This window comes from Cetorhinus maximus, chromosome 2 (assembly GCF_964194155.1).
Source record: "Cetorhinus maximus chromosome 2, sCetMax3.hap1.1, whole genome shotgun sequence".
Taxonomy (NCBI): domain Eukaryota; kingdom Metazoa; phylum Chordata; class Chondrichthyes; order Lamniformes; family Cetorhinidae; genus Cetorhinus; species Cetorhinus maximus.
In genome coordinates, this window is record NC_135880.1 from 10747427 (window position 1) to 10773071 (window position 25645).

The 25645-nt window shown below is 44.7% G+C and overlaps 1 protein-coding gene across 2 annotated transcripts in view; it reads left to right on the forward strand.

Moving 5' to 3' along the window:
- sh3bp2 (SH3-domain binding protein 2) overlaps positions 1 to 25645 on the forward strand; it is a 150837-nt gene that overhangs the window by 32186 nt on the left and 93006 nt on the right. The window contains exon 1 of one of the 2 annotated variants that reach the window (XM_078561125.1): positions 1309 to 1322. The exons of the other annotated variant lie outside the window; for it this stretch is intronic. The gene's annotated coding sequence lies outside the window, so the exon portion shown is untranslated. Of the gene's footprint in view, positions 1 to 1308; positions 1323 to 25645 lie in introns of those variants that run through there. 2 annotated transcript variants of the gene reach the window in all.

Below are 25645 nucleotides of genomic sequence, written 5' to 3' on the forward strand. Positions count from 1 at the left end.
TTCAATGTAAAAATGTCTTCAGTTATTTGGGTGTAAGAAAGCGACATTCTGACTATTAAGTTAAAGATAGAAGCAAAAGGTGAGAAAATATTTCAAGATTTTAAAAACTTGTGTGCTGGCAGCAGGGAAAAACAACATTAGAAGTGCCATCCTGTCTTAAGGATTGCTAACATTCTTCAGGGAAGGGAACCTGCAACCCCTACCCCTGGTCGACCTGTGACTCTGCTCCAACACTGTATCCTTGATGCTGTGCAGCTAGAGATGGCAATAAATATTGCTCACAAGAACACCTAAAATGAAATGACAAGCTTTTCTGGCTACCTGCAACCTTTTTTTTCTGACACCGAATTGCAGATCAGACTTCCTCCAGTTGGAGGCCAATATTTCAGTCGCTCCTTCTACCCTCTCTCACTACTCTCTTCCAACAACATTTTGCCTAATTCCTCCCGCTTTGCCTTCATAGCTCCCTTTCTTCAACTCTGCTTCTAACTGCCCAGTCCCCTAAATTTCCCATTACTTGCTGTGCCTTATCTGACACCTCTTGCGGAATTTCTTCCCCCGAGTTGCTATCTGTATTGGGAGGGAATGGGTCGGGAGGTGGGTGTGGGAATGGGACAGAATGGTCTTGGATTGGAAGGGTATTGGCTGTGAAGCATTTTGGGATTTTCTAAGATCATGATAGGTGCCATAGAAATGCATGTCCTTCTTTCATTGCTTCTGACCAGGCAAGAAGAACATGTTCTGTATCGCTGTCACAACAGATATACAGTCTGCCTTATCTTCTATATGCCACAAATAAATGGAAAACATAAGGGCAGTCAATCGATCCTTTCATTAAATTGTGATGTCCTGCTTTGAAGATCAGAATGAATGATTCAGTTGTGTTGTATAATCATATTTCGAATCAGGCTGCATGATATTTGTAATGAGGTAGAGTTTCCACTTTGGATGCAATTGTCAATCCAGGCACGATTTGTTTTTATGATGGCTACACTGAGAAAACTAGCACGGTCGTGTGGAAACTCCAGGCTTACGTCTTTCTTTAGGTTGTTGGGATGCTGATATGATTGGTGAAAGTGTTGCTCGTTTGTCAGCAGTCTTTAGAATCTACTCCAATACTAACCATTTACTGTTTGTTTATCTGCCGCACTTGAATGAGCTTCCTAATCCTTTAATTCTTTTGAGTTATCAACAGTCACAGATTGCAACTCTTTTGAGTACAATCACAGTTCCTGGTTTCCGGGAGTGGGACATGAACCCACAACCTTCTGATTCAAAGGCGAGGGTGCTATGGACTGAGCCATAGTGGCCTCTCCAGGCAGGTATGTACTCTGTTGTTAAACATTGCCATGGTTACTTCATTATGGTTGTTCCAATTCATATCCTGGTGGAAGAAATCCAAGAGTGAAATGCTGACACTGCACTGTCTGCACTAAGTTTCAGCTCTGATGACCAACAGAGTCACATATAGGCTAGACCTGGTAACGATGGCAGATTTCCTTTCCTTAATACCTGAAGGGCATTAGTGAATCAGATGGGTTTTTACGACAATCCAGTAGTTTGTTAGTGCACCCTAGGGGTACGAGGCTATGTGTGGGGTGGGGTTCAGTGGGGTCCATTAGTTGTCTGTGAATCATTAAACTGCTTTATTTCAAATTGAGTGTATGCACAGGGCAACTGTTCCAATCAGACGTGTACTTCTGTAGGAATATCAAGCTTTGAAACGATCCTTAGTCTTTGCTCTCTTTTATTGCTCAATCTGCCTTGTGAAATCAGGGTTCAGTCCCAGATTTCTTTCCCATCCCAAGAGCTAGCGTTACGTTTCAGGCATGGCTCAATGGGTAACTCCCTTGTTTCTGAGTCAGAAGGTCGGGTTCAAGCCTCACTTCAGCGCATAGGCTGACACACCAATGCAATACTGAGAAAGTGCTTTTTTTCATTTTTCCCATGGGATGTAGGCATTGTTGGCAAAGCCAGCATTTGTTGCTCATCCCTAATTGCCATTGAGAAGGTGGTGGTGAGCTGCCGCCTTGAATTACTGCAGTCCATCTGGTGTAGGTTCATCTACAGTACAATTAGGAAGGGAGTTCCAGGATTTTGACCCAGTGATAGCAAAGGCCATATAGTTCCAAGTCAGGTTGTGGCTTGGAGGGAAACTTTCAGGTGGTGGTGTTCACAAGCTTCCCATGCATCTGCTTCCCTTGTCCTTCCAAGTGGTAGAGGTCACATTTTTGGAAGGTGCTGTTGAAGGAGCCTTGGAGAGTTGCTACAGTATGTCATGTATAAAATACACACTGTGGCCACTGTGCATCGTTGGCTGAGGGAGCGAATGTTTAAGGTGGTGGATGGAATGCCAATCAAGTTGTCTGCTTTATCCTGGATGGTGTCGAGATTCTTGAGTGTTGCTGGAGCTGCACTCATCCAGTCAAGTGGAGAATATTCTATCATACTCCTGACTTGTGCCTTGTAGATGGTGGACAGGTTTTGGGGGTCAGGAAGCAGTTTACTCACCTCAGAATTCCCAGCTTCTGACCTGCTGTTGTAGCCACAGTATCTATATGGCTGGTCCAGTTCAGTTTCTGGTCAGGATGTTGATAGTGGCGGATTCAGTGATGCCATTGAATGTCAAGGGGAGATGGTTAGATTCTCTCTTGCTGGAGATAGCCATTTCTCAGCACTTGTATGGCACGAGTGTTATTTTCCTCAATGGTTGTCATTTGGATAAGACATTAAAATAAGGCCCCGTATATCCTCTCGGGTGGATATAAAAATCCCATCACTGCTACATAGTAGAAGAGCGGCGAGTTCTCCCTACTGTGCTGGTTAATATTTATCCTTCAACCAATATCACTTAAATGACCAGATAATCCATCTTTTTTAATCTCACAGAATCACAGTGCAGAAGAGGCCCTTCGGCCCATTGAGTCTGCACTGACACATGAGAAACACCTAACCTACCTACCTAATCCCATTTACCAGCACTTGGCCCATAGCCTTGAATGTTATGACATGCTAAGTGCTCATCTAAGTACTTTTTAAAGGATGTGATGCAATCCGCCTCCACCACCCTCCCAGGCAGTGCATTCCAGACCGTCACCACCCTCTGGGTAAAAAAGTTTTTCCTCACATCCCCCCTACACCTCCTACCCCTCACCTTGAACTTATGCCCCCCTTGTGACTGACCCTTCAACTAAGGGAAACAGCTGCTCCCTATCCACCCTGTCCATGCCCCTCATAATCTTGTAAACCTCGATCAGGTCGCCCCTCAGTCTTCTCTGCTCCAATGAAAACAACCCAAGTCTATCCAACCTCTCTTCATAACTTAAATGTTTCATCCCAGGCAACATCCTGGTGAATCTCCTCTGCACCCCCTCCAGTGCAATCACATCCTTCCTATAATGTGGCAACCAGAACTGCACACAGTACTCCAGCTGTGGCCTCACCAAGGTTCTATACAACTCCAACATGACCTCCCTACTTTTGTAATCAATGCCTCGATTGATAAAGGCAAGTGTCCCATATGCCTTTTTCACCACCCCTCTAACATGCCCCTCTGCCTTCAGAGATCTATGGACACACATGCCAAGGTCCCTTTGATCCTCAGAACTTCCTAGTGCCATGCCGTTCATTGAATACTTCCCTGTCAAATGACTCCTTCCAAAGTGTATCACCTCACACTTTTCAGGGTTAAATTCCATCTGCTACTTATCTGCCCATTTGACCATCCCGTCTATATCTTCCTGTAGCCCAAGACACCCAACCTCACTGTTAACTACCTGGCCAATCTTTGTGTCATCCGCAAACTTACTAATCCTATCCCCCACATAGCCATCTATGTCGTTTATATAAATGACGAATACTAGGGACCCAGCACAGATCCCTGTGGTACGCCACTGGACACTGGCTTCCAGTCACTAAAGCATCCTTCTGTCATCACCCTCTGCCTCCTACAACTAAGCCAATTTTGAATCCACCTTATCAAATTACCCTGTATCCCATGTGCCTTTGCCTTCTTTATAAGTCTCCCGTGTGAGACCTTGTCAAAGGCTTTGCTGAAATCCATATAAACTACATCAACTGCACTACCCTCATCTACACATCTGGTCACCTCCTCAAAAAATTCAATCAAATTTGTTAGGCATGACCTCCCTCTGACAAAGCCATGCTGACTATCCCTGATCAAACCTTGCCTCTCCAAGTGTAGATAGATACTCTCCTTCAGAAATTTCTCCAATAGTTTCTCTACCACTGATGTGAGTCTCACTGGCCTGTAGTTTCCTGGCTTATCTCTGCAACCCTTCTTAAATAGCGGAACCACATTAGCTGTTCTCCAGTCCTCTGGCACCTCCCCCACGGCCAGAGAGGAATTAAAAATTTGGGCCAGAGCCTCTGCGATCTCCTCCCTTGCCTCCCTCAGCAGCCTGGGACACAAATCATCCGGACCTGGAGATTTGTCCACTTTTAAGCCTGCCAACACCTCCAATACCTTGTCACTCCCTATATCAATTTGCTCAAGAACCTTGCAGTCTCTCTCCCCAAGTTCGATACCTTCATCCTCATTCTCTTGGGTGAAGACAGACGTGAAGTATTCATTCAACACTCTAGCGATGTGCTGTGGCACCACCCATAGATTGCCCCCTCGGTCCCTCATCACTGTTTGTGGGGAGTTGCTGTGTGCAAATTGGCTGCAGTGTTTTCTACATTTCAACAGTGGCTACACTTCCAAAAATTACCTCTTTGGTTGTAAAGTGCTTTGGGATGGTCTGGGGTTGTGAAAGGTTGACCTTTCTTTCATATTTTACTTCATTTATATGCACAAATCTCAACGTTTGTCTGCAATGTCTGGGGATGGAGGTGGAGTTTCTAAGAATCCCATTTTTTCCAGTGCTGGTGTCAGGACTAATGCTGAATATTGGTGGTCAGACAGGCACCATTCATGATCTCGCAAAAAGAGCAGTAATTTCTGGGTGTGAATTGGCCTATCTTGCTCACATTGGACTATACTCCCACTTGAAGATTCACAACAGATGTGCAGTAGACATGGATTTTTTTTCTCTGTGATTGAAAGCAATGGAATAAGATAATGTGGGCATGGGTAGGGTTGAGTGCAAAACAAGCTGCTGATTCGCTATTGCCTATTTTTCACTACTCTCCAAGGTCAATTTATATCTCACAGTGTTGATTGCATAGCTAAGGAGCAGCCAGCAATGCTATCGTGGATAGTCCAAAGGTGCACTAGGTCTGTACCAACCCAATATCACCCATTCCATTCTTTCAACAGATGACTGCTGGGCACAAACAGAATTCTTCAGCTCCCCTGTACTACCCACCCTACACGTACAGAGGATGTACTTCAAAAGTACATAATTGGCTGTAAAAAATGTTGTCCTGAGGTAGTGAAAGATGCTATATAAATTGAAGTGTCTCTTTTTAAAAGCTGCTTTTTCTTGGATGTGATGCTGTCTATGTAGGTGAGGGAGGATCACTTAGCTGATCCATTACCAGAACTCCAATATGCTGTTTCTATAAAGTGGGTTTATGGCTTTGGTTCTGTTTGGGCAACTACAGATTTAATCTAAAAGAAAAATCTACTGCAGCTGATGGAAATTTGAGATAAAAACAGAAAATGCTGGAAACACTCAGAAGATCAGGCAGCATCTGTGCAGAGAAAAACACTTAATGTTCAGGTCGATGACCCTGTGTCAGCACTGGAAGAAGTTAGGGATTTAGCAGTTGACAAACAAGTACAGAGTTGGGGATAGGAGGGAGGAAAGAAAGAAAATAGGGAAACTTTGTGATAGGGTGGAAAGCAGGTGGGAATAAATGAATGAAGGGATGATGGCAAAAGGGGAATGGTAATGGGACCATAAAGTTATTAGCCCATGTGGTGCCAATATGAAGCTGCTCCCTGCCATGCCATACTATGCCACTCGCCAAGGATACTGCCAATGCTTTCCCTTATTGAGCAGAGGGAATACTTGCTTGAGCAAGGGACTCAATTGGGTGCCAGTGGGATCCGTACACCAGGAAAAACCCAAGATAGAAGAAGGAAAGATTTCTTAAAAATTTGAACAAGGAAATAGTTTTCAGGAAATCAACTTTATACTACCTCAGGGTGGATAGACATAATAGGAAAGATCCCAACGTCTGATGAACATGCAGTTTAGCCCATGTACAAACTAGAGCTATTTCAACGCCAGACATTGTCGACAGCTGATGAAGAAGTAAAAGGCACCCAACCCTGTGCCAGGAAGATTCTGATTCAATCAATGCTGACGTAGCTGATCTCAGCTGGGGCAGCTTTAGGAGCTACAGTTTTCCTCTGAAGTTTGTAGGTTCATGTCCAGAACATGTGCACAGCAAATAATGAAGAAGTTAAATGGAATGTTAGCCTTTATTGCAAGGGGGATGGAGTATAAAAGTAGGGAAGTCTTGATACAAATGTACAGGGAATTGTTGAGACTATACCTGGAGTACTGTGTACAGTTTTGGTCACCTTACAAAGAAGGATAAACTTGCATTAGAAGCAGTTCAGAGAGGGTTCAGTGGATGATTTCTGGGATGAAGGGGTTGAAAGATAGAGTAGGTTGGCCCTATACTCATTGGAATTTAGAAACATGAGAGGTGATTGTACTGAAACATATAAGGTCTGAGGGGGCTTGACAGGGTGGATGTCAAGAGGATGTTTCCCCTCATGGGGGAATTTAGAACAAGGGGGCGTAGGTTAAAAATAAGGGGTTTCCCATTTAAGACTGAGATGAGGAAGAATTCCTTCTCTGAGTGCTGTTCATCTTTGGAATTCTTTTCCTCAGAAAGCATTGGAACCCAAGCCATTGAATATATTCAAGGCTTAATTAGATTTTTTGATCTACAAGGGAGTCAAGGATTATTAGGGGTGCAGGCAGGAAAGTGGAGTTAAGGGCAAAATCAGATCAGCCATGATCTTATTGACTGGCAAAGCAGTCTTGAGCGGCTAAATGGCATATTCCTATATCTTATGATCTTATGAAAAATGAAGGCTGATACTCCCAAGTGCTGAAGGAGTGCTGTACTGTCAGAGGTGCCATCTTTTGGATCAGATGTTTGCTCTCCCAGGTGGATGTAAAGGACCCCGTAACATTTTTCTTTAGAGCAAAAAAGTTTGTGCTAGTATCCTGGCCAATATTTATCTGTCAATTGACATTGCAAAGGTAGATTGCCTGGTAATTATCACGTTTCGTATATGGGAGCTTGCAGCTTGCTATATGTAAAGTTGGGCTTTGAGTTCAAATCTCAAACCAGCAAACTGTGGAAATAAATTGAATCGATTCTGAATTCAAGAAACCTGGTAAATTTTTGAGTGAGTGGGCTGAATTGGATAGCTCTCTCGAAGTGTTGGCACAGGCACCTTGGCCAATCTATACTGTAATTTAATGTAATGTAATGTACTGTAATGTAAAAGGCAACTTTAAGCTTGCATTGATTAAAGTTTATGTAAGACATGCATATCATTAACAGTCTTTAATAAATGATTGTTATCTCCAGCTTGATTTTGATTTACCCTTTAACCATTTGTTATTCTCTGCCTACCACATCAGGAAGTGTTACAGGAAGTGATATTTATAATTCAGAAATAAGGAGGCGTGAATATAGAATGCGTAGGTGAGTGGAGATGACTAGCTCTATAAATATCTTTCACAAAAACAGCAGCATTGAGCTGACACATTCTCATGTCGCAATGTCACTAACTGCAGAGCATGGAACATAGGAACAAAAAGAAAAACAGAAATACCTGGAAAAACTCAGCAGGTCTGGCAGCATCAGTGGAAAAGAGCACAGTTGATGTTTCAAGTCCTCATAACCCTTCAACAGAACTAAGTAAAAATAGGAAAGGGGTGAAATATAAGCTGGTTTAAGTGCGGGGGGGGGTGGTGTTGGGACAAGAAGAGCTGGGTAAAGAACCAGTGATAGGTGGAGATAACCAAAAGATGTCACAGACAAAAGGACAAAGAGATGTTGAAGGTGGCGATATTATCTAAAGGAATGTGCTAATTAAGGGTAGAAAGCAGGACAAACAAGGTACAGATAGCTCTAGTGGGGGTGGGGTGGGGTGAAGGAGTACTAAAAAGGCTAAAAGGTAGAGATAAACAATGGGTGGAAATACATTTAAAAATAATGGAAATAGGTGGGAAAAGAAAAATCTATATAAATGATTGGAAAAAACAAAAAGGAGGGGGAAGAAACGGAAAGGGGGTGGGGATGGAGGAGAGAGTTCATGATCTAAAATTGTTGAACTCAATGTTCAGTCTGGAAGGCTGTAAAGTGCCTAGTCGGAAGATGAGGTGCTGTTCCTCCAATTTGCGTTGAGCTTCACTGGAACAATGCAGCAAACCAAGGAAGGACATGTGGGCATGAGAGCAGGGTGGAGTGTTGAAATGGCAAGCGATAGGGAGGTCTGGGTAATGCTTGCAGACAGACCGAAGGTGTTCTGCAAAGCAGTCACCCAGTCTGCATTTGGTCTCTCTAATGTAGAGGAAACCACATTGGAAGCAATGAATGCAGTAGACTAAGTTGAGGGAAGTGCAAGTGAAATGCTGCTTCACTTGAAAGGGGTGTTTGGGCCCTTGGACGGTGAGGAGAGGGGAAGTGAAGGGGCAGGTGTTGCATCTTCTGCAGTTGCATGGGAAGGTGCCATGGGAGGGGGTTGAGGAGTCGGGGGTGATGTAGGAGTGGACCAGGGTGTCACGGAGGGAACGATCCCTACGGAATGCCGCCAGGGGGGATGAAGGGAAGATGTGCTTGGTGGTGGCATCATGCTGGAGTTGGCGGAAATGGCGGAGGATAATCCTTTGAATGCAGAGGCTGGTGGGGTGATAAGTGAAGACAAGGGGGACCCTATCATGTTTCTGGGAGGGAGGAGAAGGTGTGAGGGCGGATGCGCGGGAGATGGGCCGGACACGGTTGAGGGCCCTGTCAACCACCGTGGGTGGAAAACCTCGGTTAAGGAAGAAGGAGGACATGTCAGAGGAACTGTTTTTGAAAGTGGCACCATCAGAACAGATGCAACGGAGGCGAAGGAACTGAGGGAATGGGATGGAGTCCTTACAGGAAGCGGGGTGTGAAGAGCTGTAGTCGAGGTTGCTGTGGGAGTCGGTAGGCTTGTAATAGATATTGGTGGACAGGCTATCACCAGAAATTGAGACAGAGAGGTCAAGGAAGGGAAGAGAAGTGTCAGAGATGGACCATGTGAAAATGATGGAGGGGTGGAAATTGGAAGCAAAATTAATAAATTTTTCCAGGTCCCGACGAGAGCATGAAGCAGCACCGAAGTAATCATTGATGTACCGGAGAAAGAGTTGTGGGAGGGGGCCAGAGTAGGACTCGAACAAGGAATGTTCCACATACCCCATAAAGAGACAGGCATAGCTGGGGCCCATGCGGGTACCCATAGCCACACCTTTTATTTGGAGGAAGTGAGAGGAGTTAAAGGAGAAATTGTTCAGTGTGAGAACAAGTTCAGCCAGACGGAGGAGAGTAGTGGTGGATGGGGATTGTTCAGGCCTCTGTTCGAGGAAGAAGCGGGGAGCCACCAGACCATCCCGGTAGGGGATGGAGGTGTAGCGGGATTGGACGTCCATGGTGAAGAGGAGGCGGTTGGGGCCAGGGAACTGGAAATTGTTGATGTGACGTAGGGTGTCAGAGGAATCACGGATGTAGGTGGGAAGGGACTGGACAAGGGGAGAGAGAAGGGAGTCAAGATAACGAGAAATGAGTTCCGTGGGGCAGGGACAGGCTGACATGATCGGTCTGCCGGGACAGTCCTGTTTGTGGATTTTGGGTGGGAGGTAGAAGCGGGCCGTCCGAGGTTGGGTGACTATCAGGTTGGAAGCTGTGGAAGGAAGATCTCCAGAGGAGATTAGGTCAGTGACAGTCCTGGAAACAATGGCTTGATGTTCAGTGGTGGGGTCATGGTCCAGGGAGAGGTAGGAAGAAGTGTCTGCGAGTTGACGCTCAGCCTCCGCGAGGTAGAGGTCAGTGCGCCAGACAACAACAGCACCACCCTTGTCAGCGGGTTTGATGACAATGTTAGGGTTGGACCTGAGAGAATGGAGTGCAGTAAGTTCAGAGAGAGACAGGTTAGAATGGGTGAGAGGAGCAGAGAAATTGAGACGACTAACATCACGCCGACAGTTCTCAATGAAAAGTTCAGGAGAAGGTAAGAATCCAGAGGGAGGGGTCCAGGTGGAGGGAGAATATTGGAGGTGGGTAAAAGGATCCGTTGAACGGGGAGAGGACTCCTGCCCAAAGAAGTGAGCACGGAGATGAAGGCTGTGGAAGAAGAGTTCAGCATCGTGCCGAGCCCGAAATTCATTGAGATGAGGGTGTAAGGGTATGAAACTAAGTCCTTTGCTGAGCACTGAACGTTCAGCGTCGGAGAGGGGAAGGTTAGGGGGTATGGTGAATACACAGCCGGGCCTGGGATTGGAAGACGGGATGGGGACAGAGGGACAGGCAGGGGTGGAGGGTCCTGGATGGGTGTTGGTGTCGATGAGTTGTTGGAGCTTGCGTTCCTTAGCACTTGAGAGAAAGAGAAAAAGTTTCTTGTTGAGCCGTCGGATGAGACAAAGAATAAAATGAAACTGGGGGCACTTTATTTTTAAATGTATTCCCACCCATTGTTTTATCTCTACCTTTTAGCCTTTTTAGTATTCCTTCACCCCACCCCACCCCCACTAGAGCTATCTGTACCTTGTTTGTTCTGCTTTCTATCCTTAATTAGCACATTCCTTTAGATAATATCACCACCTTCAACACCTCTTTGTCCTTTTGTCTGTGACATCTTTTGGTTATCTCCACCTATCACTGGCTCTTTACTTAGCTCTTCTTGTTCCAACAGCACCCCCCCCCCCCCCCCCCCCCCACACACACACACACGCTTAAACCAGCTTATATTTCACCCCTCTCCTATTTTTACTTAGTTCTGTTGAAGGGTCATGAGGACGCGAAACGTCAACTGTACTCTTCTCCGCCGATGCATCAGACCTGCTGAGTTTTTCCAGGTATTTCTGTTTTTGTTTTTGTTTTGAATTTCAAGCATCTGCAGTTCTTTGCTTTTATCTTATGGAACATAGGAACTTATGTCGGTCATTTAGTTCCTTGAGCCTGTTCCACCATTCAGTTAGATCATGGCTGATCTGTACCTCAACTACATCTACCAGCCTTAGTTCCATAACCCTCCATACACTTATCTGACAAAAATCAGTTTTGAAATTTTCAGTTGACTGCAGCCTCGCTGGCTTTTTAGGGAGAGCATTTAGGGAGTGTAGGTAGAAGTGGGAGATAAAAAAAATGGACAAATTTCCCACTGCCTGTTTGTGCACTGATATTTTCCACTCCCCTGTGCCTCCAGCTGTGGCTCAGTCGGTATTACTGTCTCCTTTAAGCTAGAAAATTTTGTTTCAGGTTTTAGTGACAATTTAGGCTGACACTTAGTGTAGTACTGAAGGAGTGCAGCAGTGTTGGAGGTCAACTTTTGGATGAGGGGTAAACAGAGGCTCTTTTGCCCTCCTAGGTAGGCGTAAAATATTCCACTGTACTGCTCTAAGAAGAGCAGGAGTTTTCCCCAATGTCCTGACCAATATTTATCTCGTGACTAACATCACAAAAACAGATTCTCTGGCTGCTATCTCATTGCTGTTTGTGGATCTTGCTGTGTACAAATTGACTGCCCCATTTACTACATTACACAATGACAGCACTTCAAAATTAGTTAACTGACTGTAATGTGTTGTTGGGCTTCCCAAGATTGTGAAAGATGGTATATAAATTCTTTCTTGTAAGTTCTTTCTTTTCCCTAAAGTTGTTGACTCTATGACAAGATACAGTTCCGTGAGTGGGTTTTATAATGTGTGGGCATTCTACTCTGCCAGTCTCCCAGTGAAACAATAAAGGTGAAAATTACCCCCAGTGACCCTTAGCACAGCTGTGTCACTAATTTTGACTAACCCATAGAATTATATAGAATTTACAGCATAGAAATGGGTAATTTGGCCTAAGTAGCCTGTTTTAGTGTTTAGCCTTCACAGGAGCCTCATTCTGCCCTTCGAGAATATCCTTGTATTCCTCCCTCCTTCATGTACTTGTCTAGTTTCCACTTAAATATATCCATGCTATTTGTCTCAACCACTTCATATGGTACGAAATTGCACATTCCAACACACTGTGGGTAATCCTGAATTACTTATTGGATTTATTAGTGTCATCTTGTTTTTGTGACTCCTAGTTTTGGACTATTTCACAGGTGGAAATCTCTTCTTTTTGTCCACTCCATCAACCCCATCATAAGCTTAATGATTTCCATCAGGTCACTCCTCAGTCTTCTGTTTTTTAGAGAAAAGAGCTCCAGCCTGTTCAGTTTGTCTCTGTTCTGGTATCATCCATGTAAAATCTATTTTTGCACCTTCTCTACCTTCTATCACTTTGTAATATGGAGATTAGACATGTGGTCAAACCAAGGTTCGATACAAAGTTTGCCATATATAGGCAATCAGTGTGTGAATTTCATTGGTGAGTGTTCAGCCATCTGATTTTCAGGGACATCGTGCCCAAACCGAATTGTTGGACAGTGATAGGCTCCCTGACTAATATTTACTTCCCTAGCTTTGGAATATTGAAGGCAATTTTTGCAGCCCTTAACATCTTCCCAGTTTGATTAGCTAGTTCAGTACAGGTCATGAATTGAATCTGGGGCATTCTTGGTCTTTATGCTCATCTACTCAATAACACCACCTTACATTTATATAGCACCTGTAATGTATTAAAATATCCAAATGCACTTCACAGGGGCATTATCAGATAATAATTGATACTGATCAACATAAGGAAATATTAGGGCAGGTGACCAAAACCTTGGTCAAAGAGGTAAGTTTTACGGAGTGACTTAAAGGAGCAAAAAGGAAAAAAAGACTTATGTTTCTATAATGTATTTTACAACCTTAGGACATCCCAAAGCGTCTCACAGACAATTAAATACTTCTGAAAGTGTAGTCACTGTTATAATATAGGAAACACAGCAGCCTGTGTGTCAATCCTGGAAGCCCCAGTCAACCCTGGAACTCCCTCCCTAACAGCACTGTAGGTGTGCCTATAACACATGGATTGCAGTGGTTCAGGAAAACCGCCACCTTTTCGAGGGTAATTAATCTCGATGGGGAATAAATGCTGGCCTAGCCAGTAATGCCCACATCCTGTGAAAGAATAAAAAGAAGGCAATTTGTGCACAGCAAATTCTAACAAACAGCAATGTGAAAATGACCAGATAAACTGTTTTAGTGATGTTATTTGAGGAATAAGTATTGTTCATGCCACCGGGGCTAATTCGCCTCTGCTTCAAAATAATGGCCCTGAGATCTTTTACATCCACGTGACAGAGCCTTTAACGGCAGCATCTCTGACAATGAGTTGTCGGCCTAGATTTTCATGCTCAAGACTCTGGAATTGAATTTGGACCCACAACCTTCTGACAGTGGCAAGAGTGCAACCCACTGAGCCATAGCTGAGGTGAAATGGGTAGAGAGGTGAAGTTGAGGGAGGGAATTCTAGAGCTTGGGGCTTAGGCAACTGAAAGTGTGACCACCGGTAGTGCAGTGAAGAAAATTGGGGACGCGTAAGAATCCAGAATTGGAGGAGCGCAATGATCTTGCAGGTTACAGGGCTGCAGGAGGTTCCCCTTGGGATCGAGGATGACTTGCTTCCACTCCAGTTTGATGAGTTCTGAGATGGCTGATAAGTCCAACGTGCAGACTGCAGACTCTGCCACATGCGGAGCAGATGGTGCTTGAGGGGTTGGCTAGATAAGTTATTTGGAGGTTTGTGCGCTCCCTCTGAGTGCTAGACTTCACCTCTGCACATTCCCGACGAAGTCTATTGATGTGTTCAGTGCCTCTCCAGGTGAGCCTTCTCCATTTTGGATGGTTGCAAGCCAGGGTCTCCCATGAGTTGGTGGGGTTGTTTGACTTCTTTCGGGATGCTTTGAAGACACCCCTAAAATGTTTCACTGTACTCCTGGGAGATTCCTGCCATGACTGAGTTCCGAGTAGAGCAGTTGCTTTGGGGGTCTGGCATACGAATTACTTTCCCGCCCAGCAAAGCTGGTTTTGAGTGATTAGCACCTCGATGCTGGGCATGTTGACTTGGGAGAGGACGCTGCTGTGGGACCACCTTTCTTACCACAGATTTGGAGGATCCTGCGAAGGCACCATTTACTTCTCCAGTGCTCTGAGGTGCTATCCAATTTGCTGTAGGTGTTGCTGCAGGTTGTCCAAGCTTCCGAAGCATATAGGGATGCAAAGATCAATGCTTCATAGTAGTCACAGGTTTTAGATCCTGGACCTCAAACACTCTTTTCCTCAAGTCGGCTAAAGACTGAGCTGGCAAATTGGAGGTGATGATGAATTTCGTCGCTCATGTCTGCCTTCGTCGTGAGGAGATTTCCAAGATAGGGAAAATAGTCCGCATTTTCCAAGATCTCACTGTTGATTTTAATTAATGGGGGGAGGTGTTGTGCTGTGGGAGCAAGTTAGAAGTGGGCCTTAGCTTTCTGGGTGTTTAGTGAGAGACCCATTTTCTCATGCTTCAGAGAAGGAATCAGCCATGACCTGGAGCTCAGTTTCTGAGTGAGCGAGTGCCACCCTGCCTGACTCCCACCATTGCCAACTCCCCCGACCCAATCTCACCACCCAACTCCCAACTCACCCCTATCCCCTTACTCAGCTACACAGCCACCCATCCACTCAGACATTCATACATTAACACACTGAAAAGCTGTCCCAGCTTTTCAATGTGTTCGTAAGCACTTGCCATAATAAATAGTCACTTGGTAGTGCAGAACTTGAATATTGCTGAAAAAAGAAATATGCTGTTGATGATTTTTGTCTTGCACTCATCAGGATAGATTCGCAAGAATACCAAATCCAAAAGGGAACAACAATTTATACAGCATGAGAAGATGGTGCTGATTGGTTGGCAAGTGGACTCTGATTGGTAGAGGCATTACCATGGAGAAAGCGCAAGAGAAGAGTTAACTGCCAAGCTTTTTTTAAATTCAAACCAGACAGATCAAATTTGTTCAAGGCACTGCCATGGGGAATGAACCATGGAATGGCTGTCCCCCAGGCTTTTGTTTATTTGTAAAAGGCACAATACGTGGACATGTTTGCAAAGGACAAGGCCCTATATGTGAATATATGTAGCTTCTAGCATGCGTAAGTTTTTATTTTATTCATTCACGGGATGTGGGCTTCGCTGGCTGGGCCAGCATTTGTTGCCCTTGAGAAGGTGGTGGTCAGCTGTCTTCTTGAACTGCTGCAGTCCATGTGGTGTAGATACATCCACTGTGCTGATAGGGAGGGAGTTCCAGAATCTTGATCCAGCTACAGTGAAGGAAGAGCGATATATTTCCAAGTCAGGATGTTGAGTGACTTGGAGGGGAACTTCCAGGTGGCGGTGTTCCCATCTATCTGCTGCCCCTGTCCTTCTAGATGGTAGTGGTCGTGGGTTTGGAAAGTGCTGTCTAAGGAGCCTTGGTGAATTCCTGCAGTGCATCTTGTAGATGGTACACAGTACTCCTACGGTGCGTCGGTGGTGGAGGGAGTGAATGTTTGTGGATGTGGTGCCAATCAAGCAGGCTGCTTTTTCCTGGATGGTGTCAAGCTTCTTCAGTGTTGTGGGAGCTGCACTCATCCAGACAAGTGGGGGGGTATTCCATCACACTCCTGACTTGTGCCTTGCAGATGTTGGCAGGCTTTGGGGAGTCCGGAGGTGAGTTACTCATTGCAGGATTCTGAGCCTATGACATGCTCTTGTAGTCACAGTATTTATATGGCCAGTCCAGTTAAGTTTCTGGTCAATGGTAACCCCATGGGTGTTGATAGTGGAGAATGGTAATGCCATTGAACATCAAGGGGCGTTGGTTAGATTCTCTCTTGTTGGAGATGATCATTGCCTGGCACTTGTGTGGCACAAATGTTACTTGTCATTTGTCAGCCCAAGCCTGGATATTGTCCAGGCCTTGCTGCATTTGGACATGGACTGCTTCAGTATCTGAGCAATCGCAAATGGTGCTGAACATTATGCAATCATCAGCGAACATCCAAACTTCTGACCTTATGATGGAAAGAAGGTCATTGATGAAGCAGCTGAAGATAGTTGGGTCTAGGATACTATCCTGAGGAACTCCTGCAGTGATGTCCTGGAACTGAGATGACTGACCTCCAACAACCACAACCATCTTCCATTGTGCTAGGTATGACTCCAGCCAGTGGAGAGTTTCCCCGCTCCCCCATCCCCCAATTCCCATTGACTCCAACTTTGTTAGGGCTCCTTGATGCCACACTCAGTCAAATGCTGCCTTGATGTCAAGGGCAGTCACTCTCACCTCACATCTGGAGCTCAGCTCTTATGTCCATGTTTGAGCCAAGGCTGTAATGAGGTCAGGAGCTGAGTGGCGCTGGCGGAACCCAAACTGGGCGTCAATGAGCAGGTTATTGCTAAGCAAGTGCCGCTTGAAAGCATTTTGATGACCCCTTCCATTACTTTACTGATGATCGAGAGTAGGCTGATGGGGCGGTAATTGGCCGGGTTGGATTTGTCCTGCTTTTTGTGTATGTGGGCAATTTTTCACATAGCCGGGTAGATGCCAGTGTTGTAGCTGTACTGGAACAGCTTGACTAGGAGCGCAGCAAGTTCTGGAGCACAAGTCTTCAGTACTATTGCCGGAATCTTGTCAGGGCCCGTAGCCTTTGCAATATCCAGTGCCTTTGCAGTATCCAGTGCCTTCAGCTATTTCTTGATATCACGTGGAGTGAATAAAATTGGCTAATTGAGAAACGCTGTGAACACGACTGTAAAAAAGTTAAAAAGACAAGTCTAAACGCACTGTATCTGGATGCACGGAGCATTCGCAATAAGGTAGACAAATTAACAGCACAAATAGATGTAAATGGGTATGATATGATTCCGATTATGCAGACATGGCTGCAGGGTGACCAAGGCTGGGAACTGAATATCTAAGGGTACTCGATATTTAGGAAGGACAGGCAAAAAGGAAAAGGAGGTGAGGTGGTATTGTTAGTTAAGGATGAAATAAGTGCAATAGTGAGAAAGGATATTGGCTCAGAAAATCTAGATGTAGAATCAGTCTGGGTGGAGCTAAGAAGCAACAAGGGGTGGAAAACATTAGTTGGAGTTGTCTTAAGGCCTCCAAGCAGTAGTGGTAAGGTAGGGGATGGCATTAAACAGGAAATTAGAGATACGTGTAACAAGGATGCTACAGTAATCATGGGTAACTTCAATTACATATAGACCAGGCAAACCAAATTAGCAATAGTACTGTGGCAGATGAATTCCTGGAGTGTGTAAGTGATGGTTTTTTAGACCAGTACGTCGAGGAACCAACTAGGGAACAGGCTATCCTAGATTCGGTATTGTGCAATGAGAAGGGTTTAATTAATAATCTCGTTGTGCAGGGTCCTTTAGGGAACAGTGACCATAACATGATAGAATTCTTCATTAGGATGGAAAGTGAAGTAGTCCAATCTGAAACTGTGGTCCTAATTCTAAACAAAGGAAACTATGAAGGTATGAGGCGTGCGTTGGCTAAGATAGATAGTGGATAGGCAATGGCTATTATTTAAGGAACAAATGTCCATTGCATTGCAATAGTTATACATTCCTTTCTGGCACAGAAACACAACAGGAAAAGTGCCCCAACCACGGCTAACAAAAGAAATTAAGCATAATGTTAGATCCAAAGAGCAGTCATATAAGGTCGCTTGAAAAAGGATTGGGAGCAGTTTAGAATTCAGCAAAGGGGGATGAAGAGATTGATTAAGAAGCGATAAATAGAATATGAGAGTAAACTTGCAAGGAACATAAAAGTGGACTGTAAAAGCTTCTATAAATATGTAAAAAGAGAAAGATTGGTGAAGACAAATGTAGGTCCCTCACAGTCTGAAACGGAAGAATTTATAATAGAGAACAAGGAAATGGCAGAGCAATTAAGCAACTACGTTAGTCCTGTCTTCACGGAGGAGGCCACAAATAACTTCCCAGAAATACTGGGGAATGAAGGGTCTCGTGACAAGGAGGAATTGAAGGAAATTAATATAACTAAAAAAAATAGTGCTGAAGAAATTAATGGGATTGAAAGCCAATAAATCCCCAGGGTACTAAAGGAAGTGGCCATGGAAATAGTGGATGCGTTGGTTGTCATCTTCCAAAATTCCGTAGATTCTGGAACAGTCCTGGCAGATTGGAGGGTGGCAAATGTGTAACCCCACTATTTAAAAAAGGAGGGAGGGAGAAAACAGCAAATTACAGACCAGTTAGTCTAACATCAGTATTAGGGAAAATGCTAGAGCCTGTCATAAAGGATGTGATAACAGGACACTTAGAAAATATCAACGGGATTAGACAAAGTCAATGTGGATTTATGAAAGGAAAATCATGTTTGACAAGCCTTCTGGAGTTTTTTGAGGACTTAACTAGCAGAATAGATAAGGGAGAACCTTATCTTGTGGTGTATTTGGATTTTCAGAAAGCTTTTGATAAAGTCCCACATAAGAGGCTAGTGTACAAAATGAAAGCACATGGGATTGGGGGTAATATATTGGCATGGATTGAGAAATGGTTAGCGGACGGGAAACAGAGAGTAGGAATGAATGGGTCTCTTTCTGAGCAGGCAGTGACTAGTGGTGTATAGCAGGGATCAGTGCTTGGGCCCCAGCTATTCACAATATATATCAAAGATTTGGATGAGGGAACTACATGTAATATTCCCAAGTTTGACACAAAATTTGGCAGGGGCATGAGTGGTGACGGGGATGTTAAGCAGTTTCAAGGCAATTTAGACAATTTGAGTGAGTGGGCAAATACATGGCAGATGCAGTATAAGTTGATAAGTGTGAAGTTATCCATTTTGGTAGGAAAAACAGAATGGCAAAGTATTATTTAAATGGTGATAGACTGGGAAATGTTGATGTACAAAGGGACCTGGGTGTCCTTGTACACGGATCATTGAAAGCAATCATGCAAGTGCAGCAAGCAGTTAAGAAGGCAAATGGTATGTTGGCCTTCATTGCGAGAGGAGTACAGGAGCAAGAATGTTTTACTGCAGCTGTACAGGGCCCTGGTGAGACCACACCTGGAGTATTGTGTGCAGTTTTGGTCTCCTTACCTAAGAAAGGATATACTTTCCATAGAGGGAATACAGCGAAGGTTCATCAGACTGATTCCTGGGATGGGTCCTCTTCACTCTGAGGGTGGTGAACCTATGGAATTCTCTATCACAGAGGGCTTGTGGAGGCCAACTCACTGAATAAATTTAAGCAGGAAATAGATTTCTAAACTCTAAATGCGTCAAGGGGTATGGGGAGAGAACGGGAGTATGCCATTGGGATAGAGGATCAAACATGATCTTGTTGAATGGTGGAGCAGGCTCGAAGGGCCGAATGACCTACTCTGCCCCTATTTTCTGTGTCTCTATGTTTCTACGATAAGTTTAAATTGGCTGTCAGTGTATTTCTTAACACAATCAGGATTATTTGGTAAGTGTTGTTTTAATAGTGGAATCACATCCAATGTTGGACAATATGTTCTGAGTTTGGCAAGCATAGGCTGTTTGGGGATGGTCAGTACTACGTGTGTTGCGAACAACTGAAGGGACATGCTGTTTGATACGATCCACCAGTCGTTGGAAAAGTACGGCCTACATACCAAGCATCAATCCACGTGATATTAAGAAACTGCTGAAGGCATTGGATACTGCAAAGGCTATGGGCCCTGACAAAATTCTGGCAATGGTACTGAAGACTTGTGCTCCAGAACTTGCTGCGCCCCTAGCCAAGCTGTTCCAGTACAGCAACAATACTGCCATCCACCGGGCAATGTGGAAAATTGCCCAGGTATGTCTTGTACACACAAAGCAGGACAAATCCAGTCCGGCTACTTACCGCCCCATCGGTCTATTCTCAATCATCAGTGAAGTGATGGAAGGGATTATCAACAGTGCTATCAAGCGGCACTTGCTTAGCAATAACCTGCTCACTGACACTCAGTTTGGGTTCTGCCAGTGCCACTCAGCTTTTGACCTCATTGCAGCCTTGTTCAAACATGGACAAAAGAGCTGAACTCCAGAGGTGTGGTGAGAGAGACTGCCCTTGACATCAAGTCGGCGTTTGACCGAGTGTGACATCAAGGAGCCCTAGCAAAACTGGAGTCAATGGGAATCAGGGAGAAAACTCTCCACTGGTTGGAGTCATACCTAGCACAAAGGAAGATGGTTGTGTCTGTTGGAGATCAATCATTTCAGCTCCAGGACATCACTGCAGGAGTTTCTCAGGATAGTGTCCTAGGCCCAACTATCTTCAGCTGCTTCATCAATGACCTTCTTTCCATCATAAGGTCAGAAATGGGGATGTTCTCTGATGAGTGCACAATGTTCAGCACCATTCACGACTCCTCAGATACTGAAGCAGACCATTTCCAAATGCAGCAAGACCTGGACAATATCCAGGCTTGGGCTGACAAGTGGCAAGTAATATTTGTGCCACACAAGTGCCAGAAAATGACCATCTCCAACAGGAGAGAATCTAACCATCACCCCTTGACATTCAATGACATTACCGTCGCCGAATCTCCTGCTATCAACAATCTGGGGATTGCCATTGACCAGAAACTGGACTGGACTAGCCATATGAATACTGTGGCCACAAGAGCAGGTCAGAGGCTAGGAATCCTGCGACGAGTCACCACCTGACTCCCCAAAGCCTGTCCATCATCTACAAGGCACAAGTCAAGCATGTGATAGAATTCTCCCCACTTGCCTGAATGAGTGCAGCTCCAACACTCAAGAAGCTTGACACCAGCCTGGACAAAGCAGCCCACTTGATTGACACCTCATCCACAAGCATTCACTCCCTCTACCGCTAATGCACAGTGGTAGCAGTGTGTACCATCTATAGGATGCACTGCAGAAACTCAGCAAGGTGGCTTAGGCAGCACCTTCCAAGCCCACAACTGTTTACCATCAAGAAGGACATGGAAAGCAGACACATGGGAACACCACCACCTGGAAGTTCCCGTCCAAGTCACAGAACACCATGACTTGGAAATATATCGACGTTCCTTCACTGTCGCTGTATCAAAATCCTGGAACTCCCTCCCTAACAGCACTGTGGGTGTACCTACACCACATGGACTGCAGCGGTTCAAGTAGGCAGCTCACCACCACTTTCTCAAGGGCAATTAGGGGTGGGCAATAAATGCTGGCCTAGCAGCGATGGCCACATCCTATAAATGAATTTTTTTTAAAATCACACCAGCATTGAAATTCATATACCACATTGCTCATTTGTGTGGTAGGCAGCGTGTCCATTTGACTTGATGGCAGCATCCTTCCAAGGTAATCTGGGGTAGACTGGGCCCTTTGAATGAAAGTGGCAGCCTTAGGCCCATTCATGAGTTTGTACAATATATACAGAGTATATCAGAGTAGCCATCATCCCAGAGGATATATTTGATATGTCCTATTTCGGCATCAGGCTTGCACAGTGAGCAAATGGCTCAGGCCTTATGAGGTTGCTAATAAGGGCAATCTGACAGTGCATTGAACAGTAGGAATCCTAATGTGCATATTGACCACTGAAGGTGGGCTTGCCGTAGACAGTTGTAGAGAACCCATTGACAGATTTCTCAGCTAGCACATTGAGGAAGTTCGTTTGACTGTTCCATTTCAAAGGTAACTTTGAGTGCAGGATGGAGCCCATTAAGGTGTGTAAGGAAATTCTTACATGCAGCTGCAGATTCAAACATAGCAAAAGTATCAACTACGTATTGGAAATATGCAAGGGGTAGGATGTTAGGGGTCATTCCATCAAAGAAGCATTTCTCGTGGAAACCGATGAAGATATTGGCGAGAGCTGAGCTTAGAGGGGATCCCGTGGCAACGCATGGGCATCTGGGCATATGGTATAGTTAAAACTGAACTCAACAGTGTGAGTTGCTGGGTTCATAAATTCAGTGAATATAGATTCAGACAACAGCAGCACATCCAGAACGCCATGATATAGTGATGTGGTGCAAGTGTCTATGGCTTCCTTGAGTGGTACACTAATGAATAGGTTAATGTTGTCGAATGAGCACATGGACCATAGCATTGCTTGTCGATATGTAAGTCCTATATGTTCCACGGTGAAGGAATCCTTCACTGTGTATGTGGAAAACTTGCTTAAGAACTGGTTGTAGAAACTCTCTTGACCATTTGGCCAATCCATGTTGTGCAGAACCAGTCATAGATAAGATAGGATGTAAAGGAACATCACTTTTGTGTGTTTTGAGCAGCAGTGAAATGTGAGAATGAATCCTATCCTATGTATCACCAGGTAGCTCGTTACTCATAAACAAGGCCATCAAGCATTTTGTAACTTGCTTTTGAACAAGGCTGTGCGGCCATGCTTAGAGGCAGACCTAATGGATACGAATTTGGATCCGACATTAAGAACGGCATGCATTTTGTCGATTATACTCAAGCTTGTTAAGGACGACTATTCCAATCCCTTTGGGCTTACAGATATGTACGTCTGAGTTGGCTTGAGGGCTCGCAATGCTACCAGACATTCGTGCTGCGTGTGAAAATCGACCATGTCGTTGGGTATCCTGCAACATGGATGCAGCGGATCAGCTAGATTGCTTTCAAGGGCTCAGCATCTTCTTTGGATGTTGGTTTGTGGCGGGATAGCTGGGAATAGAATCTGTCCTGATGAGTGCAAGACAAAAAGCTTTGACAACAGGTCTCTTTCTAGGCAATGCTGACTAGAATATGGCAGTTAGCGCTGTAATAAGGGGCATGGCTTGTCTTCCCCTGATAATCCAGTACTACAAGGAAACAGTTGAATTGACGGTATGCTCTGCATTTCTGAAGAAGCTGGGATCGGAAGTCCTGGCCAGAAATGCAGAGCTCCGGTATGGTGCAGAAAAGTAGGAGCAGAGCAGCAATCTGACATTGATTTCTGCTTCTTGGGAGATTTGGGCCAATATTGGGTGAATAATATTGAATATACTAATTTTCACAAACCTGGAGACAGCTTCACCACTTCTGCTGTTCTGATTAGACCTGTGCGATTATAAGTGTGATGAAAGGTAAACATTGACACTCACTTTAATTGGAGTAGTGGGTGAGTGGCGCAAGAGATTTGAGGGGCTAAATGGCCTACTCCAGTTCCTACAATACAGGACCTTCCTGGGGTCACTCTTGGGAATGCTGCATTGCAAAGTGATGAGGCTGGGCTCTACACACACAGCTTGTTTTCCAAGGACCTACTGATTTCTGATGTGTAGCACTGAGCATGGCATCATTTAAAAGGAAATTACCTGATAAGGATAAAGACAAAAGGCTAGGAGAAAGGTGGGGAATTGGTGGCTCCTATTGATGTATTCAAAGAGGAGCAGGGGAAACAGTGGTCTTTTTAGTGTTCCATGTTTCCTTTTTTAATGTAAAATGTTTAATGCATGCACTACCTGGAAGTTCCCCTCCAAGTCACTCACCATGTTGACTTGGAAATATATTACCATTCCTTCATTGTCGCTGGGTCAAAATCCTGGAACTCCTTCCTAACAACACTGTGTTGTACCTAGGCCACATGGACTGCTGTAATTCAAGAAGCTGGCTCACCACTACCTTCCTTAGATAGCAACTTCCAAACCCACGACCACTACTATCTAGAAGGACAAAGGCTGCAGATGCTTGGGAACACCATCACCTGGAAGTTCCTTTCCAAGCCACACACCATCCTGACTTGGAAATATATCGCCGTTCCTTCATTGTTGCTGGGTCAAAATCTTAGAACTCCCTTCCTAACAGCACTGTGGATGTACCTACACCACATGGACTGCAGCGATTCAAGAAGGCAGCTCACCACCACCTTCTCAAGGGTAACGAGGGATGGGCAATAAATGCTGGCTCGGCCAGTGAAGCCCATATCCCGTGAATGAATAAAAAAAACTCTGACTTTTAATCATGTTAATGAGCGTAGTGCGGCACACTTGGATGCCCAGAAAACTATCGGCATAAAAATGGCGGGTGCAGAAGCATCATGACGGGGTTGCAAATTTGATATTTTTAAACCCCTTCCACCACCTCAAACCTGTCCAGTTGTGGGACAGTGGAGCTGCGGGAGGTATTGAAACCTAGGATTCTACAGCTCCTGATACTCCGATGAACTGAAGCTTCATGTCACATCCTGTTTGGGAAGAGATGTTAGTTGTGTCTGTGGGGGTGGGGTGAAGGAATGCATCTGGTGACATATTTGTTACAGAATTAGGACGAAACGTCCTAGATAGGCCAACTCGCACACCTTCCAGCTTCCTGTAAGTGTGAAAGTCAGGAAATCTGGCAGCGTTTATAAATACAGAAGTTCTTTTTTAATAAAAAATAAATATAGAGCTGATCTGAAATGGTGTGCAGCTGTTAGACGAAGTTACCAGTGAGAATCATCCTTCCAATGTTATATGTGAGGAGGACGAGGCTTTGTCAGCATTTCGAGAAGTGCAGGAGTCGTTGAACTCATGGGATGCAGACCCCAGGAGCAATCCCTCCCCATCCCAATCTCCTCTTTCTAACCAGATGGTGCGGAGAGCATCCAGTGCACTTTCACGAAACATTTGCCTTCAGTGGATCTGTAGATGAATCACGATTAAAGAAGTGTCTGAATTAAACCATGCCATAATGGATCGTTTATTATGTGGCAATGGAAATGGCTAAGACAATCAAGAGTAGGGAAAATGCTAGAGTCCATTATGAAGGATGTGATAACAGGACACTAAGAAAATATCATGAGGATTCGACAAAGTAAACATGGATTTATCAAAGGGAAATCATGTTTGCCAAACATACTGGAGTTTTTTGAGGACTTAACTAGCAGAATAGATAGGGGAGAAACAGTGTCAGAGTCATAGACGTCTGCAGCACAGAAAACAGCCCTTCGGCCCATTGAGTCTGTGCCAGTCAAACAAGTACCTAACTATTTTAATCCCATTTTCCAGCACTAGGCCCATAGCCTTGTATGCAATGGTATCGCAAGTGCACATCCAAATACTTCTTAAATGTTATGAGGGTTTCTGCCTCTACCACCCTTTCAGGCAGTGAGTTCCTGATTCCCACCACCCTCTGGGTGAAAAAATTCTTCCTCACATCCCCTCTAAACCTCCTGCCTCTTACCTTAAATCTATGCCCCCTGGTTATTGATCCCTCCACCAAGGGGAAGAATTCCTTCCTGTCTACCCTATCTATGCCCCTCATAATTTTATACACCTCGATCATATCCCCCCTCAATCTCCTCTGCTCCAAGGAAAATAACCCCAGTATATCCAATCTCTCCTCATAACTAAAACTTTCCAGCCCAGGCAACATCCTGGTAAATCTCCTCTGCGCACTCTCTAGTGCAATAACATCCTTCCTATAATGCGGATTCCAGAACTGCACGCAATACTCTAGCTGTGGCCTAACCAGCATTTTACACAGTTCCAGCATAACCTCCCTGCTTTTATATTCTATGCTTCAGCTAATAAAGGCAAGTATCCCTTATGCCTTTTTAACCACCTTATCTACCTG